The following is a 20,154-nucleotide window of genomic DNA, read 5'->3' on the forward strand; positions in this document are numbered from 1 at the left end:
TTACTGTGACGTCGTTACTATCCTTTACAAGCCACATATTTCAGGACCTATGACGCTTAGAAACGTGAAACAATCTGTGTTACCACTGCTTGTACCTCCTGTTGTCATTTCGCAACAATAAACATTTGCACTGGACATCCATCATTCTGATACCGCACTGTTTGACACATCATAAGAGATGGACCCGTTCAAGCAAGGTACAGCTTAAGAAGGGGCTAAAATATCCCCCTTTAGGAATGCCATCAATGAAATGTGGGCCAATAATGTTTGTCATACAATACCACACCATACCTCAACACGCCACTGACGTAGTACGTCAAACACATCGCGATTACCGGCAGCGTGAGGTGCTCGGTTTAGTCTCAGGACGAGTCCATCATTTATTTCAAGCGTCATCTTCGCTTCTCAATTTCACGGGATGTAAATGACGTATTGTGATGCAACCAACGCCATTATTTATGTGATTTTTCATGCTATTGATTGCATACGAAATAATAGGGGGCGTCCACTCAAAAATAGAAAAGTTTTGTTGAAAATAGTATTTGTTTATGTTTTAAAATTTCTCATAGTATATGGTTTCCTAAGCCCCTGCCTTAGGTACATGCTGGTGAAAACAGTTTTTGATTATCTATTGTTGTCAGGTGAGACACCCTGTATATAAATGATCTGTTAGAAAGCATCGGATGCTCTTTAGGGTTATTCGCAGATGATGCTGTTGTCTATACCAAAGTAGCAACGCCAGAAGATAGTAAGAATTTGCAGAACGACCTGCAGAGAATTGATGAATGGTCCAGACCCTGGCAGCTGACCATGAACATAAATTAATGTAACATACTTTGCATATATGATAAATAAATCCACTACCGTACAGGTACACTATTGATGACAAACAGCTAGGCATAACAATCCAGAGCGACCTTAAGTGGAATGACCATATAAAACAGATAGTCGGAAAGCAGACACCAGACCCAGATTCATCGGAAGAAGCTTAAGGAAATGTAACTCATCCACGAAAGAAGTGGCTTATAAGGCGCTTGCCGGCCGCGGTGACCGAGCGTTTCTAGGCGCTTCAGTCCGGAAGCAGGGGGCTGCTGCGGTCGCAGGTTCGAATCCTGCCTCAGGCATGGATGTGTATGATGTCGTTAGGTTAGTCAGGTTTAAGTAGTTCTAAGTCTAGGGGCTGATGACCACAGATGTTAAGTCCCATAGTGCTTAGAGCCATTTGAACCATTTTTTATAAGGCGCTTGTTCGCCCGATTACTGAGGATTGATCATCTATCTGGGATTCCTATCAGGTAGAACTGATAGAGAAGATCCAACGAAGAGCGGCACGATTCGTCACGGGATCGTTTAGCTGGCGAGAGAGCGTTACGGAGTTGCCAAACAAACTCCAGTGCAGACGTTAGAGGAGAAACGTTGTCCATCACGGAGAGATTTACTATTGAAATTTCGGGACAGCACCTTTTAAGAGGAGTCAGGCAACATATTACTTTCCCGCACATACATCTCACGTATTGACCACGAGGAGAAAATTCGAGAAATTAGAGCCAATACAAAAAGGCTTACCGACAATCATTCTTCCCACGCACTATTCGCGAGTGGAATATGGTTGGTGGGGTCAGATAGTGGTACCGAAAGCACCCTCCGCCACACACCATTAGGTGACTTGCGGAGTGTGATGTCACAGGGAGTGAGACCAGATGATGGCGCCGGCCAAACATTTGGAAACCATCGGGTGATAGTTCAATCGTTTGTAAATGTGTTTCGGAGAAGCAGGTGGACTTCACTAGCGATGTGCGGTGGGGCCCCATCTTGCATAAAATCTGTTAAGTGCATTGCGTTTCTCTTCTTTAGGGCGGGTATGACATGTTCGCGAAGCATATCGCAGTAAATCTGGCTATTCACAGTGCACGGCTTTGTCTTTGAGAGTCAATCTGTTCAAAACGAGAATTGGCCAATGATGAATGTAGCCGTGAAACCACGCCATATGGTGACACGTTCACCATACAGAGGAATTCATGCACAGTGACTGGAGATGAAGATCCCCACACACGGTAGTCCTATATGTTCAGCTCACCCGTCAGAGAAAAGTGAACTACGTCTGTCCATAGGATTGGCCAGGGCCAGCTTTCGGTAACTTCAGTCCTTACGAGAAAGTGGAGAGCGAAGTCAACACGTCGTCGTGCTTGCTGTGGTGCAAGCTGCTGTACGATATGGATCTTGAACGGGTACTATTTGAGAATGGTTCGAAGCACCTTCTGTACAGTGGCCCACGGAACCTTCAACTGTCGTGACATAGAACGCGCACTGTCTGACTATCGGGAATTGTGCCCAACGCTGTCTGCCATAGCTACAGCGATTTCATCAACCACCTGTGGTGCAACCTGTCATCGGCCTCTTCCAGGAGGGACGCCCAGTTCTCCAGTTGATTCGGAATTCTTCATCATGCTCCGCACAGGAGGTGGAAAAAGAGGATCCTTCCATAATCCTTTCAGTCCGCGATATTCTCGAGGTGCAGCTATAGCTTTACTGTTGTTTTTATTACAGTACTTCACCAATAATGCACTGCTCCATTTCTCCAAGTCCATGTTGACACGTGAATAAGTGCACTGCGACTGATCAGGTGTGTGACACTATGAATCACGATGACTGATCACGGCACCTGGTGGCCATAGTTAGAAATGGACGGTGGCCCTGTGACACATGGAAATCATGCAGCACATACTCTAGACATTAATGCTACCAAGTTTGGTACTCGTACGGTAATTAGTTTCCGTGCTATAACGTGTGAAATAGGGAAAGTTTAATTATAACTACCAGGTATTTTAAGGAATATTATTATGCAAATTATAGTACTTGACATTGTGTGTGGCTTGTTTCAGGATACATTCGGTAAAAGTGGGTACACGAGAAGTGATCGGCATATCTCATTTGAAAATGGAATTTCTCCAGTATGAATTAAGTATCAGGGACCAGGATACGGAAGGAAGCGTCGCAGTGCTTTCGCTTGTCTCATCCAGCTGTGGTAGTTGCAGCAGATACCCAGTGTTCCGTATATCTCCTTGCGATGCAAGCCAATATTGAATTCATGGAAGATATTCATCTTATCCGTGAGTGGATAATACATATTAACTCTCATCTTAGTCATGTGGCTAACAGAATCCGGGACTACCCAGCGGAGTGGGGAAGTGGTTAGCACTCGCATTCGGCTGGACGACGCTTCAAACTCGCTTCCGGACATCCTGATTTAGGTTTTCCGTGATTCGCCTGAATCGCTTCAGGCAAATTCCGGGACGGTTTCGTTGAAAGGGCACGGCCGAATTCCTTCTCCTTCCTTCCTTATCCTATGGGATTAATGACCTCTTTGGGACAACCCCAAACCAACCAGCCAACCAACCCGTGATCTGTCCCTAGGTAATGATAATAAAGGAAACGCCGTAACTCTAGACAGACTACAGAGTAAAGTATCCATATGTTTTGTATGAATAATAAATTTCCTAAGAAAATGTAATCAGAGTTTTGCCCATTTCGCAGCACCTCTATATTTACTTCGGAGGAACGGCCGACCATTCAACTGGACCGAGACACTACAGGCGGCGCTTTGCGTCCAAAAGGAAACACTAAGAACCGCTCCCGTTTGAAAGACTCCCGTTGTTGACAAGGAGTTTATTCTGCAACCGAAATTTCTGATGTTTGCATAGCAGCGGTACTCTCGCAAGAGCAAGATGGACACCGTCGGGCCATTGCTTATGCGTCTAGGTGGTTGACTGAGGCGGAGATTAAGTACTCCGTGTTTGAACTTGAAGCTCCGTTTTCATCTTGAGCACAAAAGCTTGAGATTGGAGACAGACAGTCAAGCTGTGAGCATGGTACTTGCAAGGCCATGTAGAACTGGCCGAAATCCCGCTATGCCGTGTGCAACTCCGCATTTGTTTTCAGTCAAACACATCAGAGCATCACATAATGCCGTGATCGATTCATTGAGTCGCAACTTCGAACTTAAGAAATCTGAGCCTGAAGTTCTCTAAGGTCATGAGGAGGCATTCATTAGCGCAACTCTGTTGACAAAGATCCCCAACTTTTCCAGGATTTTCCCCTGAAGCAGCAAGAGGACGTACGCTGGGGAGAAATCAAGAGACAGATAAGGGAGGCAAAGTCGTCACGTGGGAACCATTTAAGAAAATCAGTGTTATTATATCTTATAAAAATGACGGAAAACCAAAAATTTTTGTTCCCAAGCAGTTGGTCAGGCTGTCTTTCATTATTTTCATAGGTGATTGTGTAGACACCTGGGGACGTATAAAACGATGGAAAAGGTTATAGAACGCTTCACGTGGCCGATCTTGTATTCGGATATTAGAAAATTGTCGCCCAGTGTGAGGATTGTAAGATTGCTAAGCCTAGCCATAACACCCGTAGATGTCTTTTCAGTTACATTCGGGAGTGCGGTCCTACGGACAAACTCCTAAGGACAAACTATATGTGAAATATTTAGGACCGAAGTGGAAACAGATATACCGGGTGATCAAAAGTCAGTATAAATTTAAAAACTGAATAAATCACGGAATAATGTAGATAGAGAGGTACAAATTGACACACTTGCTTGGAATGACATGGGGTTTTATTAGAACCAAAAATATACAAACGTTCAAAAAATGTCCAACAGTTGGCGCTTCATCTGATCCGAACAGCAATAATTAGGATAACAAAGTGAGACAAAGCAAAGATGATGTTCTTTACAGGACATTCTCAATATGTCCACCACCATTCCTCAACAATAGCTGTAGTCGAGGAATAATGTTGTGAACAGTACTGTAAAGCATATCCGGAGTTATGGTGAGGCATTGGCGTCGGATGTTGTCTTTCAGCATCCCTAGAGATGTCGGTCGATCACGATACACTTGCGACTTCAGGTAACCCCAAAGCCAATAATCTCACGGACTGAGGTCTGGGGACCTAGGAGGCCAAGGATCACGAAAGTGGCGGCTGAGCACACGATCATTACCAAACGAAGCGCGCAAGAGATCTTTCACGCGTCTAGCAATACAGGGTGGTTCTAATAAAACCCCATGTCATTCCTAGCATGTGTGTCAATTTTTACCTCTCTAGATACATTATTCCGTGGTTTATTAAGTTTTCAAATTTATACTGTTCAGTAAAAGGTAACAGGTATATTTAAAGAAGGAACTGAGGAAAGCATTTCAATAAAAAATTGAAGCAGTATACTGGAAACTTGATTCTCATAGCAATCAACCAGGTTGCTGTCCCACTCGCAACCCCTTCAGAAATTGACGTAATTACATATTCCGTCAAAAATATCTGTAGTTGATGATGCTAGTAAATTTGTTTAAGATCCTATGGACCAAACTGCTGAGGTTATCGGTCCCTAGGCTTACACACTACTTAATCTAATTTTAACTAACTTACGCTAAGGACAACACATACACCCGTACCCGAGGAAGGACTTCCAGCAGAATACTGAAGTGGTAGTGTTACTTACCAAGTACTGTATCTCGTGAAATATGTAACGTATCAGTAATCGTAGGCAGTTTTTCCAAACAGGTTGAAATACGCCATTGTTAAACCACTCTATAAGAAGGACGCTGTGAGGTGATAAGTAACCACCGGTATTGTTCGTTAGGACATCATTTTCTGTCTTCTTGAGAAGGTGATTTAGTTTAGAATACTATCCTATCGGAACAACAACAGTCTCCATAGTGAATCGAAATTTTTATTTCAGAAGAGAGAATGCTGCTTACAAGTTTACTTATCAAATTTTACAAGCATTAAATAATAATACTAAGCTGTGCACGGCTCGCGTTTATCCCTTTTGTTGTTTGTGATCTATTATGGTACGGCCACTTCGTTTTCTTATTCCATTTACTGGCGACACTAACTTCCTGCCTTACTTGCCCGTAAGCGGCAGCAGCAGCGCGTATCGACAAGTGCCCTGTCGTACCATCTCTCGAGCGATTGATAGTATTTCCGGGTCGTCGTGCGTCTGGCAGTCAGTTCGGGACGGACCAGCTGTGTTGTCGCAGACGGAGCGCCGGAGAGGCGCCGACAGCTAGTGACCGCCGAACCGCTGGCGACACACATGAACTGTCGGACGGAGGGAGGTTGGACCGTTGGTTGGTCGTTCGGTTGGTCATCTCATCGACCGAAGTATATTTAGTCCTGGGGAGTCGGTCAGTTGGCGTGGCCGGCTGGTTGGTGTGCTACCAGTCGGTCGGTTGGCCTGGAGCAGTGACGGATTCTCCGCAGGACGTAGTTTGGCAACGGCCGCTGGCGGTCTCTACACGGTGTCTGAGTGTGTGGGGCAGTTGCCATTGCTACGAGGTCCGTGGCTCACCGACCGTGGACAAGAAAGTTGACTTTTCATTTAATCTACCCACAAGTCAAGACTTTTCACATGGTGTCGTTTGTCCGCAGCTCGTGGTCGTGCGGTAGCGTTCTCGCTTCCCGCGCCCGGGATCCCGGGTTCGATTCCCGGCGGGGTCAGGGATTTTCTCTGCCTCGTGATGACTGAGTGTTGTGTGATGTCCTTAGGTTAGGTAGGTTTAAGTAGTTCTAATTTCTAGGTGACTGATGAACATAGGTGTTAAGTCCCATAGTGCTCAGAGCCATTTGAACCATGGTGTCGTTTGGAATACGTTGTCGGCTGTTGGGATATTCCTGCGAGCAAGAATGTGGTTTTCAAGTTGGAAAATTCTAGCCACCCTCCGCTGGAGTTTCACTGTATTTGGTTATTTGAATTGAAGTGCACCAGCGGAATCTTCTGCCTTATGGTCGTTAAAGTTCCGGTTACCTGCCCTGGCCGTTGACGTAAATTTCAGGCGCTGTTGTTTCCTCATCATGTTGCTGCTGTCCAGCATGGCGCGTAGTTTGACAGCTCCATGTGTGATTGGTTGTGGGCACCAATATCTTCTACGTTGTTCCGTTGAACTCCCTTTTGTGCGCTGGTAGGATGAAGTGGAAGTTACCTTGTCGGTGAGTCCGTTGACTGTTGGTAGGGTTGGGTTGTCGTCGAATCGTGAATGGTTGGCCTGGCTGCCTGTATCATCCAAGCGAGCGTTTGTGTTTGAAATCCACGCCGACCCTCGAATATCTGAGCGCCGTTGGGTTACTGCCTTTCTTTTTTTTTGGTATTGTTGTTTGTACTTGTATGGCTTCTAGGCGATTTTTCTTCAAATAAGGTTGTTATGCCCTTAAGCCGTAAGATTCTATAGGCCTTCAGGCTAATTTAAAACCCGCCGGTGTGGCCGTGCGGTTCTAAGCGCTTCAGTTTGGAATCGCGTGACCGCTACGGTCGCAGGTTCGAATCCTGCCTCGGGCATGGATGTGTGTGGTGTCCTTAGGTTAGTTTGGTTTAAGTAGTTCTACGTTCTAGGGGACTGATGACCATAGATGTTATTCCCATAGTGCTCAGAGCAATTTGAACCATTTGAACCTAATTTAAAGAACTGTTTCACGTAAGAGCTTTGGAATTTTAAAAATTTTAATGTTGTTTAGCCTTAAGTGTTGGGCTTTCAGCCAATTTTGAATTCAAATTGTTTGCTCTGAAAATCTTAGATTCATTGGACAGTCAGCCTAAACAAGGAGCTGTTTTAAGATAAGGCTTGCCTTTTAAATTTCTCATTATGCTTGCGTTTTAAATTATTGGCCTTCAGCCGTTTTACATTAAAGTGCTTTCAACCAGCAAATAAGTCCCAAAGATTAAATCTGTGTGTTTAAAATAAATTTTTTTGGGCTCTTGTATTGTTGTCGTTGTGGTCTTCAGTACTGAGACTGGTTTGATGCAGCTCTCCATGCTACTCTATCCTGTGCAAGCCTCTTCATCTCCCAGTACCTATCGCAACCTTCTGAATCTGCTTAGTGTATTCATCTCTTGCTCTCCCTCTACGATTTTTACCCTCCACGCTGCCCTCCAATACGAAATTGATGATCCCTTGATGCCTCAGAACATGTCCTACCAACCGATCCCTTCTTCTAGTCAAGTTGTGAAACAAACATCTCTTCTCCCCAATCCTATCCCATACCTCCTCGTTAGTTATATGATCTACCCATCTAATCTTCAGCATTCTTCTGTAGCACCACATTTCAAAAGCTTCTATTCTCTTCTTGTCCAAACTATTTATCGTCCATGTTTCACTTCCATACATGGCTACACTCTATACAACTACTTTCAGAAATGAATTCCTGACACTTAAATCTATACTCGATGTTAACAAATTTTCTTCTTCAGAAACGCTTTCCTTTCCATTACCAGTCTACATTTTATATCCTCTCTACTTCGACCATCATCAGTTATTTTGCTCCGCAAATAGCAAACTTCCTTTACTAATTTAAGTGTCTCGTTTCCTAATCTAGTTCCCTCAGCATCACCCGACTTAATTCGACTACATTCCATTATCCTCGTTTTGCTTTTGTTGATGTTCTCTTATATCCTCCTTTCAAGACACTATCCATTCCGTCCAACTGCTCTTCCAAGTCCTTTGACGTCTCTGACAGAATTACAATGTCATCGGCGAACCTCAATGTTTTTATTCTTCTCCTTGGATTTTAATACCTACTCCGAATTTTTCTTTTGTTTCCATCACTGCTTGCTCAATATACAGATTGTATAACATCGGGGTAGGCTACAGCCCTGTCTCTCTCCCTTCCCAACCAGTGCTTCCCTTTCATGCCCCTCGATTCTTATAATTGTCATCTGGTTTTTGTACAAATTGTAAATAGCCTTTCTCTCCCTGTATTTTACCCCTGCCACCTTCAGAATTTGAAAGAGAGCATTCAATTCAACATTGTCAAAAGCTTTCTCTAAGTCTACAAATGCTAGAAACGAAGGTTTGCCCTTCCTTAATCTAGATTCTAAGATGAGTCGTAGGGTCAGTATTGCCTCACGTGTTCCAACATTTCTACGAAATCCAAACTGATCTTCCCCGAGGTCGGCTTCTACTAGTTTTTCCATTCTTCTATGAAGAATTCGCCTTAGTATTTTGGAGCTGTGACTTATTAAACTGATCGTTCGGTAATTTTCACATCTGTCAACACCTGCTTTCTTTGGGATTGGAATTATTACATTCTTCTTGAAGTCTGAGGGTATTTCGCCTGTTTCATACATCATTTTCACCAGATGGTAGAGTTTGGTCAGGACTGCCTCTCCCAAGGCCGTCAGTAGTTCCAATGGAATGTTGTCTACTCCGGGGGCCTTGTTTCGACTCAGGTCTTTCAGTGCTCTGTCAAACTCTTCACGCAGTATCATGTCTCCCATTTCATCTTCATCTACATCCTCTTTCAATTCCATATTATTGTCCTCAAGTACATCTCCCTTGTATAGAGTTTCTATATACTCCTTCCACTTTTATGCTTTCCCTTCTTTGGTTAGAACTGGGTTTCCATCTCAGCTCTTGATATTCATGCAAGTGGTTCTCTTATCCCCAAAGGTCTTTTTAATCCTCCTGTAGGCAGTATCTATCTTACCCCTCGTGAGATAAGCCTCTACATCCTTACATTTGTCCTCTAGCCATCCCTGCTTAGCCATTTTTCACTTCCAGTCGATCCCATTTTTGAGACGTTTGTATTCCTTTTTGCCTCCTTCATTTACTGCATTTTTATATTTCCTCCTTTCATCAATTAAATTCAATACATCCTCTGTTACCCAAGGATTTCTACTAAGCCTCGTCTTTTTACCTACTTAATCCCTCAAAGCTATCCAATCTTCTTCTACTGTATTTCTTTCCCACATTCCTGTCAATTGTTCCCTTATGCTCTCCCTGAAACTCTGTACAACCTCTGGTTCTTTCAGTTTATCCAGGTCCCATCTCCTTAAATTCCCACCTTTTTGCAGTTTCTTCAGTTTTAATCTTGTAATGTTAGATTATATAATGGTTGATTATATAATAAAGACGTATGTTCGAGTGTAACTAACAGCCCCTTATTTTGGCCCCTTTTCCACAATTTAAACTACCTGTCCTGTCCTGCAGGGTAAGCAGGGAGTCTCAAATATACCACTGGTTGATACCTTCTGAGACTTATCTGAGGCCTTAGTTTTTGTGAATAGCAATATTCTCTTACATAAACGAGGAGTTTAAGGAATTAATCGTATATACAACCAAAGAGTAATGTCTTATCGCCCAAGAGAAAAAAGTAAGTTAGGCTTAATAATTCAACCAAAGTAACCAGGGATATTGCACATAAATAGATTGTGGGATTTCACAATGACGAATCACACTTCCACTTTTGTATGCCACACGTCAAATATGGCTTTCCATCCAATATAGAACATGTAGAATTACTTCCTTTAGCAGCTTACACTGACACCGTAATCAATTCAAATATACGTACGGCAACACAAAGAGCAGTAAATAATTTTCTTCAAAATAATATTGAGTGTGCTTCTACCAATATTCTCACTCTCAATTTGAAAGAGAGACAATGTATTACGATATGCACATCTAGAAATACCAATGACAAATGTAAAATATCAAAAATGAAACTTAAAAATATTTATGTGCCTGTATTGTTGTGATTTTGAAATTGAATATTATTTATTCTCACACTGCTTAAACCGCCCAGTTTTCCAGTTAGAATAATTGAAAGTCGTGTGGGAGACAAGTAAGTAAGTTTACACATCAAGCATATTTTCTTTGTCTAATGTCATATGGGACGACATCAATTGTTGTGAAACATAGTGTATGAATAACATGTGGTATTAACCAAACGAACATCATGTAGATATCTTTTTAATAAATTAGGCATTTTTTGACTACTGCTTCATAGTATATATATACTCACATAACCAGAAATATTCTTAACATTAAATTATTTACATTAGGGTCGATTTAGCATAAAAAAGGGATTTTCAATGCTGACACTAATCTTTTATGACTTATCCAATGATATATAATGATAGACTCAATAAGAATATAATAATTCCAATCCCAAAGAAAGCAGGTGTTGACAGATCTGAAAATTACCGAACTATCAGTTTAATAAGTCACGGCTGCAAAATACTAACGCAAATTCTTTACAGACGAATGGGAAAACTGGTAGAAGCCGACCTCAGGGAAGATAAGTTTGGATTCCGTAGAAATATTGGAACACATGAGTCAATACTGACCCTACGACATCTTAGAATCTAGATTAGTGAGCTGTGCGTACTGTAAGACCTTCAGTACACACACCATCAGATTATTTGACTTATCACTCTAACGAAGTAGGCGAGTGTCAGCAATATGTCTCGTGGTCTTATCGTGGCGTGTTTATCTTCTGCCGTTTGGTCAGACGATAGAAAAGCCACTTGCGCATAGAGTAGCAGATTGATGGTGACCAACATTAAACAGAACTTGATTAATTTTCACACACATTTATTAAATAATAACAAACATAAAAATTACTTACCTTCGTTTTGGATGCTATTTACAATTGACAATCGAAAGTTCCTTTGGTATTGGTACGTTAAACTTATTCTCACATATGTCTCTGATACTTGACAAAGGTGTCTATACATTTATCTTCAAGGCTATATACAGGAATATGGTAATCTAATTAGGCATAGAGTAAAACATGACTATACACTGGTACAGACAAAGGTAGAGCTCGTACAGACTGATACAGTCTAATGCAGACTGGTACAGACTGGTGCAGACAAATGCAGACTCACTAAACGGAGGTCTGTACACTTGTTATAATGCCTCGCGCGTTCATGTATCAATGCACGAGTGTGATCCGCGAGGAGAAAAGGTTCTACGTTAGCAGCAATCTCATTGGCTGCGTTACATATCTATACGCGGATCGGCGGAAGCAGAATTTGGTCCGTCTCTATGGCAGCATCATCTCGTAGTGCGGAGACAGACGAGCGCTGTGCCTGCACTGTTGTGCTTAGCAGGGCGCGCTCTAGTGGGAAAGTTGTGTACGCGCTGACTACGGGGAACTATGTACACAAAAATTAAGAAAAGGCCAACCTACGTTTCTAGCATTTGTAGGCTTAGCGAAAGCTTTTGACAATGTTGACTGGAATACTCTCTTTCAAATTCTGAAGGTGGCAGCGGTAAAATACAAGGAGCGAAAGGCTATTTACAATTTGTACAGAAACCAGATGGCAGTTATAAGGGTCGAGGGACATGAAAGGGAAACAGTGCTTGGGAAGGGAGCGTGACAGAATTGTTGCCTCTCCCCGATGTTATTTAATCTGTATATTGAGCAAGCAGTAAAGGAAACAAAAGTAAAATTCGGAAGAGGTCTTAAATCCACGGGGAAGAAATAAAAATTTTAAGGTTCGTCGATGACATTGTAATTGTGTCAGAGACAGGAAAGGACTTGGAAGAGCAGTTGAACGGAATGGACACTGTCTTGAAAGGAGGATATAAGATGAACATCAACAAAAGCAAAACGAGGATAATGGAATGTAGTCGAGTTTACTCGCGTAATGCTGAGGAAATTAGATTAGGAAATGAGACACTTAAAGCAGTAAAGGAGTTTTGCTATTTTGGGAGCAAAATAACTGATGGTCGAAGTAGAGACGATATAAAATGTAGACTGGCAATGGCAAGGAAAGAATTTCTCAAGAAAAGAAATTTGTTAACATCGAGTATAGATTTGCCAGGAAGTCGTTTGTGAAAGTATTTGTATGGGGCGTAGCCATGTATGGAAGTGAAACATGGACGATAAATAGTTTGGACAAGAAGAGAATAGAAGCTTTCAAAATGCGGTGCTAGAGAAGAATACTGAAGTGTAGATGGATAGATCACGTAACTAATGAGAAGTTATTGAATAGAATTGGGGAGAAGAGGAGTTTGTGGATCAACTTGACTAGAAGAAGGGATCGGTTGGTAGGACATGTTCTGAGGCATCAAGAGATGACCAATGTAGTATTGGAGGGCAGCGTGGAGGGTAAAAATCGTAGAGGGAGACCAAGAGATGAATACACTAAAATAAGTTCCTCTGTGAGAGACCTTTTATTTCTTAGGATAATTTCTGTTAATCTGATAGCTAACCTTAAGACGCCTAATGGGAGTGGAAGGGGCTCTTTGAACCCATAATTGTTTATGTTCTTTAGTTTCTGCCCAAGTAAATGTCGAACAGAATTTTGCATTTGAATTATTGAATATTGGATACAATTCGAAACTGATGTGCCAGTTAATGTTATATAAAAACGTCCCATGGACTTAGAATAAATAAAACTTTCTATGCGGGTTTAACAAACTCCCACAGAGTTTATTTTTAAGATTATTGACTGTTGATGGCATTCAGCTGTTATTTATCTTGTAAACATCCATAGATGTAGTTCAGTTTCCTGTTGTTTACATCGAGACTCAGTAATGTCTAAAACAACGTTTGAATCATATTTAGAAAGACGTGTGAATGATATTTTAAATTCTTTTAAAAACGTGTAGATGAGGATGGTGATATGGGGTATGATTGAGGTGAGGGAAGTTACGTGGACGTTAGAGGCAAAGAGGGCGATGAAAGTAATGTAATTTCAGCTAGTGACCATCTTGATGTGACTGTGGGCACGCTTGGAAGGAAGAATGTAATCATAGAGCACAGAATACGTAGGTGGCCTCTTGAAAATATGGTAACGGTAAAGGGAGGAGTATTTCAAGCAAGTATTTCCCACTCTCCTAGAGATACTGCTTTATACACCTGTCACCATGGAAGTTGTAGTAAAACATACAAATGCAGAGGCAGCTAGGCTAAATTTTACGTCTACTAATGGGGAAGAATTTATGCCTGTATAGGAATACTGACACTTACGGATGCAAATACGGACAATTCTGTCATTGTGCACGATCTCTTGTTCAAACTAATGGGTTGGCCTGTTGGTAAGTGTATCACGACGAGGGAACGTTTCAAGGAACTCATTAGAAAATTTAATTTTGAGTAGAAAACTACCCACCAGCAAAGTAAGGAAGCAGACAGTTTCACAGCAATTCATGGCATTTGCAACAGAGTGAACGATAGTGAAGTATACACTGGAAGTGTACCTCAACACTGAAGAGATGCTTAAATTGTTTGGAGGACGCTGCTCGTTCGAAGTATCGACGAGGGAGGAACCGGGCAAATATGGCATACTTGTACACATGATGTCAGGCACAACAGACATATACGTAATGAGAATGGAACCCTACGTAGGTAAAGTGCAGCGTTCCTCCAAGGAAGAACGAGGTTCAACAGCTGTCTTTAAGTGTCTGGCAGGGTCTGTGAAATAAACTGATCGAAAAATTGTTACAGTCCAACGCTACAAATCAGTGGATTTGGTAGAAGAGTTATATCAAGACTACAAAGTAACTATAGTACGAAATCTACAGTCTAACGGGTAACACATTCCACATATAATGAACGATACATCTGAGAGCTACATTAGTCAGAGTTCTTGTACAGACTCAGAAAAAGGTAGGCCACCAGTTAGTCTGGTACCCTACATATAAAATTAAAACCAAATAAAAACTTGCTGACGTTACCTACAATGTACGAAGATGAAGGTTTGGCAGAGGGGAGGATTGGCTGGTTGGTTGAAAATGGCGGGGGGGGGGGACCAAACTGCTAGGTCATCGGTCCCGCAGTGGAGGAGACTAAAACCCATATAAACACATGTTATAATTCCACTAAATGCAAAACTGATAACATTGGTCAAATGGGCGGTATGCACACCTGCAAGAGGAGAACCAGGAGATGGCCTCTACCACCATTTTACTCTCTCAGCGATATCTGTGCTATGAGTGCAACCACCGTATTCTTCCAGCAACATCCAAGATTGAATGAGAAGAAACACAAATGGAAGTTTTTTCTTCTGCAAGCTGGGACGGAACTAGGGAGAACTCACGTAACAGAAAAGTAACGAAATAAGATGGTTATTTAGTGAAAGTGTGCACATGTGGTACATCATGGAAAGTATTTTACGAAAGAAAATCAATGAAGACAACACATGCAGGTCGGCATCCTGAAGGAAAGGTCGGCGCGAACTTTGTGTCAAAGAAGTTAAATCAACGAAGCAGAAGTATAACAATCTAAGTAAAGAAAAACAGTATTCTGCAGACTGACAGAAACGTGTATTTAACACGTTCAGAAAGAATTGTGTCGTGTGTCTCCTGCCTTGAAGTTTAGGACTGGGAGTGGTTTAATACATCAACAGATCTGCACCTTTAATTCTAATATGGTGATTTTTTTTAACTCAGCAGAATATTTAAAACCATTACGTAGAAAGTTTTAATTTTTATCAGTAGACTACCTTAATACCAGTGTCTTCACCGATGCCCCCCCTCCCCCGCGCACGAACCATCTTTCAGCATCGATCCTAAAAAAAGGAAAAAAAAAGCTTGGACATCCAAGGGTTAAAACTTGCTTGGTAGGAATAACTAACGTACATCAGAGGAGAAGCATGGAATAACAATTACTTTATCTGAGCTGATGCTTTTTTGTATCGAAGTATCTTGACTTTAGAGTCTCCGTGTTTTAATGGTGTTAGAGCCACTTTCAAGGCAACTGTTGATATAGAACGAGATGCGTTAAGATTTTTCGTTAAGAGTTATGCACCCTGACGTAGTCCACTATCAATCTCTGAAATTGACATTTCGGTACGATTTATTTCGATAGAGCTGATTGGCACGCTATCAAGGACAACGGACCAGATCTGTGAACTTTAATCGCTATGCAGATAAAGGGTTAACATCTTTTAATTCTCAGGTAACTATTTATGATCCTCAACGAAAACAACAATCGTTCTTCGTCCAGAACTTCCTAAACTCGTATCTCCATAACGTTAGGAGAATCCTTACCGAGCGAGGTGACGCAGTGGTTTGCACACTGAACTCGCATTCGGGAGGACGGCGGTTCCAGCCCGCGTCCGGCCATCCTGATTTACGTTTCCCGTGAGTTCCCTAAATCGCTTCACGCAAATGGTTAATATCTTTTAATTCTCAGGTAACTATTTATGATCCTCAATGAAAACAATAATTGTTCCTTTGAAAACTACGCTGCTGACTTCCTTTCCCATTCTTCCCTAATCGGATGGGACTGATGACATCGCTGTTTGGTCCCCTCCCCCAAATAAACCAACCAGGAATCCCTTTATGGGGTACTGTTTAAAAGTGTCGACAGCAACATTTATGGACCTCAAAACCTGTCAGATTGTTCCATCTGAGGCTGTTCAAGGAATATTCTCTTCAATAAAATTCAACCATTCCTTATTTGACGCACCATGCAGTCTTCAACATCCTTCTTCCACACCTTTTATCAGAATTATTAAACCTATATTTTCACATCTGTGCAAGAATACTCTCCAGATACCATCAGAGAAGACTTCCCAACTTGTTAATTTATATTTGACGTTAAACGTTTCTCTTTTCAGACATACTTTCCCTGCTATTACCTACCTGCATTTGATATGATTTCTACTTGCTGCCCCAACAGCAAACGCGTCAACTACTTTTAGTTATTATATGATTATCTATTTCTATCAGCGCATTTAGTTCGTCTACGGTTCACTATCCTAGTTTTATTGCCTTTTATATTCATTTTATAGCCTATTTTAAAGGGACACTACACTTACTGTTCAACTGCTGATGCAAGTTCTTGCTAGTAAATTAGTATCACTGTTCATTAATGACGCATGGATGTTTCGACATTAGCGAAGTAACCGTCGGTGTTATCGGATCTTGGAAGACGTTATATTATGTATTAGTCAGTTTAACACTTCAGAAATGACAAATCAAGTTAAATTTTAAGTTGCCGCTAGACCGAGTGAGTGCTGAGAATTTGCGTCTGAGTTGGATTAGGAACCGTTCTCTTTTCCCAATAATTAATAAACTGTTTCCATGGCGTGTCTTTCAGCATTTCTAAGTATCATTAAATGTAGATCCCCACGAGCTTAGGAAACAGTGTGTAGGTGGTTTTCAGGCACACGGTGGAGTTCAACAACCGCCTACGTACCTGGATGTAATCGTCAGTTTTCTTCTTTCATTTGTCCAGTAGCCTAGAAAACTATTAAATAAGAATTGGCGCAGCTGCATTAACCACATGACACAACAGAATTAATGCAGTTTTCGGATGAAGTAATGGAAAAGTGTACAGACTGTCTTCGATGAAGAAACTGTAAATCTGTCGCCGTTTGAAAGAACTCTGCTCTTTAGTAAAAGAACTTTGGATTTAAACAGTAGCAGGGGATAGTAATACAATTCCGTGTAATCAAAAAAGGGCCACATTTTATTAAAGAACTTCAGCCTACGGGACTATACCAGATTGAACTGTCATAGAGACATACTAGCAAGAATGTCACAATGTTGTGTCTAAACATATAATTTCTCGTACAAAAGTAGTCGTGGACACCAAATGCAGACGACCTATCCCGAAACAGAATTCGGAACAACAGAGGCGAACAGCTGTTGTGTTTACACAGATTGAAAAAATCGCAACACCAAAAAACAATGATTGTAGAGTAATGCAATTACGTAAATACATTTCTCTAGATAACATAGTTAAATATTTAACATTGCAAGATCACAGGTTAATGTAAGCGCGAGATAACCCATTACGAATGTGAAATTCTGCTACATTAACAACCGGTGTAATCGCCAAAATGTTCAATGCAAGTACGGAAACGTACATGCGTTGTGTTGTACAGGTGACGGATGTCAGTTTGTGGAATGACGTTCCAAGCCTGTTACACTCGCTCGGTAAACATACGAACGATCAATACTGTAAGTGGATGACGCTAGACTTGTCGTCCGATCATGTCCCAATGTGCTCGATTGGAGACAGACCTCGTGACCGAGCAGGACAAGCCGACAATTCGATTCTCTGTAGAGTATATTGGGTTAACACAGCGGTATGTGGGCGAGTGTTATTCGGTTGGAAAACTTATCCTCGAATGATGTTCTTGAATGGCAGGTCAAGGGCGCATCACCAGACTGATGAACAAATTAGCAGTCAGGGTGCGTGGGATACCAACGAGAGCGTTCCTGCTGTCATACGAAATCGCATCCCAGACCATAACTCCAGGTGTAGGTCCAGTGGCTGGTTAAAGGCCCTCAACTGGCCTCCTCCTAACCACCACACGGCCATCACTGCCACCCAGGCAGAACCAGCTCCACCAGGAAACACAACACACCTTCACCCTGCCCTCCAATGAACTCTCTCTTGACACCACCGAAGTCGCAAATGGAGGTGGAGTCAATGGAATGCAGGCTGCAGGGAATTTGACTCGCAGCTGTCCTTAAAGTAAAACATTTGTTACAGTTGTCGTGACACTGTGGTCACAACTGCTGTTCAAATTGCTGCTAGAGGCTCAGTATGAAACGACAGAACCATGCGTCGGGCACAATGGTTTTCCTTCTCTGTAGTTTCACGCTGCCATCCGGTGCCTGGTCTTCTTGGGAACCGTGTATTCTCGTGACCACCGATGCCAGCGATCAGATGCTTTGGCTACATTCATGCCATGTCTTTCTGTAATATCAGAGCAGGAAGTTCCAGTTTCTCATAGCCCTATTACACGACCTCGGTGAAACCCAGTGAGTTGCTGGAATGGCATCTTTGTCGCCTTAAAACCATTCTTGATTGACATCAGCTCACCACGTCCATTCTCTAACGTAACTAATGCTTACTAACGTTACAGCGTGTATTCGTTAGTGTATACTTAGAGCAAACCTTATTTGCATCCTCATATTGGTGGTAGTAGCGTCACTCTCATGCGAGTGCCCCGAAATTTGACTAGACATTATCTTTCAGGTGCAGAAACATTCCTACCAACTTTCCATTATGTCGCACAACTCCGTCTCTGTGTTCTGATTTTTTCACGGTCAGAGTATGTGGAAAGTGTTTTCACTACATTGACCAGAAAGCTATCTTCCGTGTAGAGCACGGTCGTACGGACATCTGTTGACAGTTTACATGATTATATCGTGAATTAGACACAGAACGGAGAAATCGTGGTTTGTTGCTTTAATTTTGAGCGGCGGCGCACTCATACAGCTGTAGGTCAAGTGTTGTAGATTAATTTTGTGGTGTGACCGTAAGGCAATACACTTGCTAGGTTGTAGGCTTCAAATCGGCCGCGGTCCGTCATTACACATCGGACCCGCGAGTCGCCACTGTCGACGATAGCAGACCGACCGTCGCCTCTCGGCTGGTCTTAGGAGACAAGTTAACGCACTGGCCAGTTCTACGGCCGACTTAAATACGAATGGTTCACTTGTTATAGCTTCAGAGATCTCATTTGCAGAGACGATAGTTAGCATGGCGTTCAGCTAAGTCAGTAGCTTCGACGTAGCCAGGCGCCACATACAGTTTATGCATTGACAATTGTTCCGTATGTATGAAGCGATCAGAATTGTAAAGAAGTATTCGCAGTTCATTATATGAATGCACTTGTAAATATTATTGTACAAAGTCAAGATCGAAGTTCACCGCTGATGCTGAATTAAAGCTATTTAATAGTATTCCTGTCTACTAACTTGCTAATCAACTAAGAAGTTCCAGATGCATCCCGTCAAGTACAGTTCATTGATCCTCACGTCAGCCTACGTGATCAACGCGTACAATTAATGGCCACCCCTCGTGATCAGACTAAGTGTCAAATTGCGTGACTCAGCCGGGTCAACCTTTCTCCAAGAGGTCCATAGTTCCGCCTCATACATAACAAATTTAATCTTGTGTTTACGTGACAGTACGCTATCAAGATATACATGTCTGTGAATTTCATTGCTATGACTGTGCCTAAGTACGTGAATATGAAGCCAAAAATAGCAAATATTGCAAATAAATATAACACACAATTTTCTAGAAAATCAATATGGAAATAGCTTGTCTGCTCCAGATTAACATATAAATTAGTTGACCTACGAAACATCTTAATTGTCTCCGTCTGCCAGATAAAGCTCAGACATGTGGAAAAATTGTTAGATTTATTAAATGACTGAAGAACTGTAATGGTCTGACTTCCGACTGTTTGCCTGAAATTTTGTTTTGTGCAAATAGATTTTGCTCATTAACTTTTATAAATGAATGGAGTGCCAGTAAAGACCATTATGTACACTGCGAAACAACAAGTGATGGCAGAGGTTTAAGGATATGTCGAAGACGAAGGCTCTAAACACAGACCACAATTCCAATTGTGTAGGATGGGATGGTAAATCAGTCTTGTCTTCTATAAACGAAGTG

Source organism: Schistocerca nitens, chromosome 2 (assembly GCF_023898315.1).
Source record: "Schistocerca nitens isolate TAMUIC-IGC-003100 chromosome 2, iqSchNite1.1, whole genome shotgun sequence".
In the NCBI taxonomy this organism is placed as follows: domain Eukaryota; kingdom Metazoa; phylum Arthropoda; class Insecta; order Orthoptera; family Acrididae; genus Schistocerca; species Schistocerca nitens.